We start from the raw sequence: 7,500 nt of genomic DNA, 5'->3' as shown, positions 1-7,500 counted from the left end.
TCATTTCCTTTTGTACTTTTATCTGCTACCAGTCTCTTCTTTGTTCTTCATATCTCCTTCCTTCGCTTCCTTTATTTCCTTTTCATCCCCTCCTTGCCCTCTTCATCCCTTATATTAATCCGTTCCTTAATATCTCCCTTTCCTCTAATTTACGACTAGTTTTTTCCCTCATCTCTTCAGTTTAATTCCCCTATCTCTACCTCAGACCTTTCTGTCTTTTCCCTCCCTTCTCCCTCTCCTCCTCCATTCCCCGTCCTCTTCTCTCTACCTTTCGCTCTCCTCACGGCTGAACTATAATGGTACATCACAACCTGTTGCGGGTCCTTGCCCACCCCCAACCCCCCGACCCATGGCCCCTGTCCCCCTATGTCTCCCTCTGCCTCCCTGTCTCCTTCTCACTTCTCACTTCCCAAGCCCCCCCTCACAATTCTCCCCATCCGCCATCTCCCCCTACTCCTCTCCCAACATTTCCCACGAGAAGGAAACTGGTGATAAAGATGTGCTATTAGAATTTTCATGATGGGTGTTTTGACCTTCGTGCATCAACGGTGGTCCAAATGAAAGACATCCCGAAATTCAAATAAAACAAATCAAGGAGAAGGGAGGGAAACGGAGAAAGAAAGCGAGAGAGAGAGAGAGAGAGAGAGAGAGAGAGAGAGAGAGAGAGAGAGAGAGAGAGAGAGAGAGAGAGAGAGAGAGAGGAAGAGAGAGGAAGGAGAGAGAGAGAGAGAGAGAGAGAGAGAGAGAGAGAGAGAGAGAGAGAGAGAGAGAGAGAGAGAGAGAGAGAGAGAGAGAGAGATAAAGAGAGAAGGAAGGACAGCGAGCGAGAAACAGGATACACGGTCTCTCGCTTTTTATAACGTCAGACTTGAAAGTTTTCGTCTGTAAAGGCGGTGGCGACAACGGCGAGGAGGAGAGCAAGTGGAGAATAGAGGTTTATTTTAGCCATTTTCGCCTGGTCTTCGGTTATGCTCTCGCAGTCTCTCTCCTTAACCCCCCCCCCCTCTCTTTCTCTCTCTCTCTCTCTCTCTCTCTCTCTCTCTCTCTATATATATATATATATATATATATATATATATATATATATATATATATATATATATATATATATATATATCACTGTCTGTGTGTGATACTTTACATACATGCAAAGGGAGAATTCTTCATGATCTTGCTCGCCCCAAAGGTGCCTTAATCCTCCTAACAACATGATTATCCGGACAGCCCTGAGCTCTAGCTCTTTGAATTTGAACGAGACCCAGGATGTTAGCCGAGGCGTTGACACTTTAGCCGGTGTTTAGAACATCACTGTCATGTTTCTTTCAGTGTAAGGAAAAGTATCTAATATGGCTCAGGAGATATAGCCTGTAGGTTTTACCGATTTTCCCAGGATGCACTGTATTGAAAGCAATTCATTGTTGTTCAAACTGTTCTACGTTCAATATCACCTACAGCATTAACATTTGAAGGAAACCCCTTGTGTCTTGCGGGAGTCACAGAGATAATGGTTTCTGCAGATTGGACGGGGTCCAATGAATCTGACACTGATTATTTTTGATGGCCGTCCACCTTCTGTATTCCCCGAGCTGTTAATTTTCACCTTGAGCTTCCATACGGCCGTACCTTCCGATCTGAAATGTGCGGTGGTTCGCCGTCAAAGTTGGAAAAACAGGACCAAAACCTCCAAGGCTATGAACCGGATAATGCACATGGTCCATGAAAAGACTGCACGTCGGGATGTTGATATAAACTCTAACTACAGATATTTTTGAGATCTCACAAATGTATTTGGAGTTTGGAGATGGATTTGGCATTCATGATGATTTCGATGATGAGGCATTTCCATTTATTGAGCAAGTTCTGTCTGTCTGTCTCTGTTTGTCTATCTATCTAGGATGGTCTCTAAATGTCCAGTCATATTGATCTTATTCTTTGATATCAAGTTGAGTGTTCGAATCCCCGATCGTCAGCGGGCACAATGAACATTCTGCGCCTGTGTGAAGTCAAGATGAGATGAATGAGTGATTAAGGGTATGCCATTTTGGAATCAGTCTAGATGTCTTAAAAACTACACACCTGTGATGCACCTGAAATAAATAAATAACAAGAGAGAGAGAGAGAGAGAGAGAGAGAGAGAGAGAGAGAGAGAGAGAGAGAGAGAGAGAGAGAAACATTTTCATTATCTCTTAATCTTATTTTTTTTTACACTGGTCAGCAATATGACCTCCAACCCCACAGGCACTGCAGTTGCCTCCACCTGCTTTACTCTAGGGATTTTTCCCAATTATATGATAGCTTAAGTTTAACAACAATGTCAGTTCAATGTCTCTCTCTCTCTCTCTCTCTCTCTCTCTCTCTCCCTCTCTCTCTCTCTCTCTCTTCTCTCTCTCTCCTCCCTCTCTCTCTCTCTCTCTTCCTCTCTCTCTTCTCTCTCCTCTCTCTCTCTCTCTCTCTCTCTCTCTCTCTCTCTCCTCTCCCTCCCTTCTCTCTCTCCCTCCCTTCTCTCTCCCCCTCCCCTCCCTCTCTCCCTCCCCCCCTCTCTCTCCCTCCCCTCTTTCTCTACTTTCCCCTACGCCCCTCTCTCTCTCTACCTTTCCCTCTTTTCTCTCTTTCTCTCTCTCTCTCTCTCTCTCTCTCTCTCTCTCTCTCTCTCTCTCTCTCTCTCTCTCTCTCTGGTGAAACATGGCTCCATCAGGAAATGGACAGTAATTTAATCAATATTCCAAATGTTAAAGTTTATAGATGTGATGCAGGGCGAGGAGGAGGAGTATGTATATTTGTACGGGATACCCTGAAGTCAAACAGGATATCTGCTACAGCAGTTAACAATACTGGGTTACCGTACAAAGCAACATGCTTCCTTCGTTCATTATTAGCGCTGTCTATAGGCACCCCCGTGCTACCTCGGAATCTTTTAAATACACTGAAAACGTTTTTAGAGAAATGTGTTTAAAACAGAAACCACTTTTCATCTTAGATGACAAAATCTAATGCTAAGATGATTAAGAAAAATAAATTAGAACAAATAATAGATAAACCTACACGAATTACAGAAAACACCTCTTCTCTATTAGATTTAATAATAAACAAACAGATCAGACATCATTCTCCATTTCGATGTCACCCCGTGTCATGTTGCTGACCACGAACTTATCACGATGACGTTAAATATAAAGAAAACAAAGCGACCACCAGTAATAAAAACTTTTCGCTATTTCAAATAGTATGACCCTCAAACTTTCTGGGAGCTTATCTTGTCTAAAGAAAGTACTCTATCAAATATTTCACTGACAGATAATGTAAACGACCATGTAACTATACTCACGGAAGTTATTAAAAGCAGCATTGACATACCGGCTTCCTACGTAACACGAACGTCAGATGTCCCCCTGCTCAGTGGATAAATTACGACATCAGGAGAGCCATTACCGATAGAAACAATACCCATCAAGCCCTTAAAAGTAACAGAAATGAGGCCGCCCTTCAGGTAGATTTTAAAGTTAAAAAGAAAAATGTAAAATTGCTAATTCAACTCTTATAAAACATGAAAAATTGTTAAAACACTAGTGCCTCACAACAAACACCTCACTAATGATTGATTAAAGCCCATACAAAGAAACAGACCATTTTAATGACTTTTTTCAATAATTGGAAAACTAACTTATGAGCAAACAATTGCTTCTACGTTACAACAAAACACAGATCGGGCAAGGCTTACAACTATTTTTTTTCAGACCACAACCAGTGGACGTAGAAACACTCATCTTAGTAATAAAACACCTTCGCGAAACAAATGCTGTAGGAGCAGACGGTATTGCTTTACCAGAGATAGTCTACCCGCAACTGTACATTATTTGAAGGTCATTATTAACACCTCTCTGGTTACTGGTGTCTTTCCGTCGCTTTGGAAACATGGTATAGTAACACCAGTTTTCAAATCAGGGGATATAGACGAGGTCAATAATTGTCGCCCTATTACTATACTCCCTATATTATCCAAAATTCTTGAAAAAATTGCAGCAAATCAACTGACGAGTTTCCTGGAGGCCAATAACTTATTATCTAAAACCCAACATGGTTTTAGAAATAGGTTATCTACTGAAACAGCTTTACTAGAAATTTCTGATGAGATTTATAATAACATAGACAAAAATCAGGTAAATTTGCTCACATTATGCAACCTTTCTAAGGCTTTTGATGGTGTCAACCATGAAATTCTCTTTATCAAATTAGTAAATTATAAAATTGATACCTTTTGATTTAAAAGTTATTTAGATACAAGGATCCAATCGGTAAGAATCAATAATGATATGTCATCAAAACAACAAGTACCTTTTGGTGTTCCGCAAGGCTCTTTTAGGTTCGATCCTATTTACAATTTTCATAAATGATTGATTTATCAACAATAGCCCATAACTGCTTTTTAGTGCAGTACGCCGATGATTCACAGTTTCTTCATAGTAACTCAGTAAACAACCTAAATACGTTAATAAGAAACACTCAACCTACTCTTACACAAGCAAAATTATATTTTGACACAAATGGCCTTAAACTAAACCCACATAAAACTCAATGTATATTCATAGGTAGTCGGCAGAACATAGCTAGAATTCCCAATGACACAACCATAGAATTTGAAGGCTGCTCTATCAAACCGAGCACTTCAGTGAATAATCTAAAAGTACACTTAGACAGATTCATGACATTTGAACCACGCGTTGACAATATACACAGGAATGTAGTGGGTACCCTAGTATATCTTAATCACATAAGGAATCAAATCACTACTGAAACTAGAATCATGGTTGTGCAAACTCTAGCTCTAAGCATAATTGACTATTGTTCAAACACTTGAGGTTCAACTAACAAAACCCAGAAGCAAAAAGTGCAAAAAATACAAAACTTTGCTGCCAGAGTAGCACTAGGTAATATTAGTAAACTTGATCACATCACCCCTCATATTAAAAAAAGTAAAATGGTTAAAAGTCATTATAATTGCAGCTATGACACATGTGTATTCCTTTACGAGCTCATTCATGGGAATTATCCGAAATGGTTAATGCCCTTGCAAACTGTAGGGAACACTTTAGGTGTCCAGACACGTCAAGTAAATTCCCTTATTGTTAAGAGATCGAATACCTACCAGATAATATAAGAGACATTAACAGCTTCTGTAATTTTATAACGAAATTAAAAATACACCTCTTAAATACTCAAATGTAAATATAAGTGTATCTATGTAAAGAATAATTATTGTAATTTAATGGAATAAAGTGTTTTGACTTTAACTCTCTCTCTCTCTCTCTCTCTCTCTCTCTCTCTCTCTCTCTCTCTCTCTCTCTCTCTCTCTCTCTACTCCCCCCACTTCTGTGTCTATTTATTTCTCTCTCTATTTTTGGGATAATGAATTCCACATGACGAGTTTATAGCGGCCTTTTGCGCACTCTCGGCTTCCAGTCTCCTCAGAATGCGTTGGATACGGAGAAAAAAGCTACGATGTCGAAAAATGAGCGACACATTTTCGTAAATTTCACGCGTTGGCGATTTTAATTTTACGCTTTTGGCATTCTTTGTGGGGATTTTTTGTGCTTTATCACGACCACTATTTTTATCATTTCCCCGTTGTTTTGAGAGAGAGAGAGAGAGAGAGAGAGAGAGAGAAGAGAGAGAGAGAGAGGGTGAGAGAGAGAGAGAGAGAGAGAGAGAGAGAGAGAGAGAGAGAGAGAGAGAGAGAGAGAGAGAGAGAGAGAGAGAGAGAGAGAGGTGATATATATATATATATATATATATATATATCAGCTGAATATTGCCTAAATAAGAAAATAACAGTTAAGACGAAATATTTTGATAGCGTTATTACGTTTCAGCACCCTCGTTTTATGAAAAGCTAAAGTATTTTACATTACGCCTGTCATTTAAAGGATTATGTTTTTAAAAATCTGGAAAAGTTTTTTTTGTTTTGTTTTGTTTTGGGGGGAGCAAAAGTTAAACAAAAAATATACCGTAACTAAGTCTATGTGTATGTATACGTGTGCGTGTGTGAATGTGTATGCCTAAATTGGTAGTGTGCGTTTTTTCTTAATCTTATATGTGTGCGTACATGATTTTATGGGCGTGGCTGTATCTGTACGCATGTACGTGTATGTGCGTGTTTGTATGGGTGTATCTTTATATGTACGCTCACGGGGAACCATATGTAGGAAGGGGGCGATAAAGGGAATAAGGAGAAGGGGAGCTCTGACGTGTGTATATGTGTATCATCATATGTACACGCGTGGAGACATGTCCGTAGCACTTTTTGTGTGTTTGTATGTCTCTTAATATGTATGGATATATATATACATATATATATATATATATAATATATATATAATATCTATTATATATTATATATATGTATATATATATATATATATATATATATATATATATATATATATATATATATCATATATTATATATATATATATATATATATATATATATATATATTATATATATATATATATATATATGCACAAACATATATACATATTCATGTATAAATATGTATATGTATATACATATTTAGCCAGTGTCTCGACCACCTCGGTCAACCAGCTTCAACCCAGGATTTATAGTATTGCAATGTTGTGCAGTGATTACAGTGTTATGTAATGCAACGGATAGTACGTTTGCCCCCACGATTACCCAGTCGCCAAGTCTCTCTCTCAGTAACATACACACGCACATACTCACTGAACCTTCCATACTCTGCAATGCTTTACTCCAGTGATAATTAAAGATAATCATTATTAACGGAAGCTTTCCTACACTCTTTGTACTACAAAATATTCTGCTGATTTCGAAGAACCCCAACCCCAATGGATGCCACACCGGGAGGACCAGGAGGAGCGAGACGCGCAGGTGGAGCAGACCAGCCTCCCACCCTCTTCTCTTCCTCCCACCCTACTTCTGCTACAGCCGCAGATTTTCTTCACCTCTTCCACTACTTAGAGCAATCCAGACAGCATGAGGAGGTACGACGACACCGGGAAGAAGAGATTCGACGCCAAGAGGAGCATGCAAGAATGAAAGAAGACACACACACAATGTATGTATGTATATGGACGATCAATATCAAAACGGAGGTGTCCATGATCATGGTCCTGTAGCAGGGTATAACCAAGACTATTAAGACAAGAGGCATCAGTTCGGAGAATGGTAGGCAGGTTTGGATCAAAATGGGTGGACTGAGGGGGGCTGTCTTGGTGCGACAGAAAGCCTCATCGTGGTCAGTAGCTCACATGAATGCCCTCTTAGTATCAGTAAGGGGCACAGTGGCAGGGCAACAGTGGCAATGTCTGGAATAATCTCTGCCAGCTAGTTGATAAGGCCTATGGATGAGCAGATGTCTGTCAGATTGGCAGGAGTTGGGAAGTTCTTGATGGCACTGACCTTACTGGGATTAGACGAGATGTCACCTGAGAGGGTGTATCCACAGTAGTTGCCTGAATTTGC

This window comes from Penaeus monodon, chromosome 13, assembly GCF_015228065.2.
Source record: "Penaeus monodon isolate SGIC_2016 chromosome 13, NSTDA_Pmon_1, whole genome shotgun sequence".
Classification (NCBI taxonomy): Eukaryota; Metazoa; Arthropoda; class Malacostraca; order Decapoda; family Penaeidae; genus Penaeus; species Penaeus monodon.
This window is presented reverse-complemented; position numbering follows the sequence as displayed.